The sequence below is a fragment of the Onychomys torridus genome, chromosome 2, assembly GCF_903995425.1.
Source record: "Onychomys torridus chromosome 2, mOncTor1.1, whole genome shotgun sequence".
Classification (NCBI taxonomy): Eukaryota; Metazoa; Chordata; class Mammalia; order Rodentia; family Cricetidae; genus Onychomys; species Onychomys torridus.
Genome location: NC_050444.1, coordinates 105,999,929 through 106,001,212, shown reverse-complemented (window position 1 = coordinate 106,001,212; position 1,284 = coordinate 105,999,929). Strand labels below are relative to the sequence as shown.

The following is a 1,284-nucleotide window of genomic DNA, read 5'->3' as shown; positions in this document are numbered from 1 at the left end:
GTACTATAAAGAAAATATGAAATTCTATGGTATTACAAAATAACTATAATCATGTAGATAGACAAAGAAGCAGAAGAACCAATAAAAATAAATAAATAAATAAATAAATAAATAAATAAATAAACAAAAAGCAAATAAAACATCTGAATCAATAAGCAAATGCCCTTGCAGATCAACACAATATAACCGAATATTACAGTAACTACCCAGGGAAGTTGAATCAATGAGGTCAAAGTCAAGGAGATCTTGGAGAAGGCCAAATCTGAGCAGTGAGGTGCATGATCCCAGCCCAGGAGAGTCCTCTGCACTTTGGCTCGGGACTTACTCCTTCTCCTCAGTCAATCCTGCCAGCAGGTTGGCTGACGAAGACAGGGCTCTGCTTACTTCTGCTCTGACCACCTCCCAGGCACAGGGGCTGTGTTTCTTCTCCTTCAGGTAGACAGTGATCCTGTGGAAGTAGTTCCTCACAGCCACCAGGGAATCTTCCTGGCTCAGGGAAGGTTCCTGCACCTCCACCTGCTGCATCAGACAGGCTTGCAGGTCTTTGAGCTGCTGGTCGAGGCCAGTGCACAATGTGTCTAGGAGGCGTGTCTCCCAAGCAGCAGATGAGTCCCTTGAGCTGAAGAGGATCAGGACCTGCTGGGTCAGCTCCTGCAGGACAGGGATGGCTTGAGCCTTCTGGATCTGCTGGGCATCCACCTTCTCCAGAGGGAATGCAAAGTCCATTCTGTCCTTGAGGCAGGAGAGAGGGGAGAGTCTCCTCATTTGTGCCAGGAGTGCGGAGGCTCTCTTGTTCCTGAGGTGACGAGTCTAAGGCGGGTCACATCCCAGACAGCAGCTTGACCAGCAGTGCATCACCACCAGGAAGGTCAGGAGAGCACAGGGCCTGGCCATTGTGGATGTTGCAGATGCTGCTGGTCCTCTGGGCTCTGCGGTCCTGAACCTTGCCGTCCAGGTTCTCTGAAGTCCATCCTGGCTGGGTCCATGCGTCTTAAGTAAGAGAAAGCACTAGTTTCCATTTTCTGAACGCCCTCCCATTACCCTCCCATGCACTTTTCACTTTCTTTCAGTCATTCTCTGCTTGTGTCTGGCCATTTGTTTTCGGCCATTTTTTTTTTCCTTCTTGTTACCACTTTCAATGCTCTCCTCAACAAAGCTTCTCGAGAGTTTATTCCTGAAAGACGTTATGGTTGATATTTACAGCAAAGAGATACCTTTCCTGTGTGGAATTACTCACTTGTAAAGCATAAAACCCTACAACTATACTTGGCCTGGGAATTTCTT

General features: G+C 47.4%; 1 pseudogene; it reads right to left on the bottom strand.

The window, feature by feature from the left end:
• Positions 1-321: 321 nt before the first annotated feature.
• LOC118578544 lies at positions 322-894 on the bottom strand (annotated as a pseudogene).
• Positions 895-1,284: the final 390 nt, after the last annotated feature.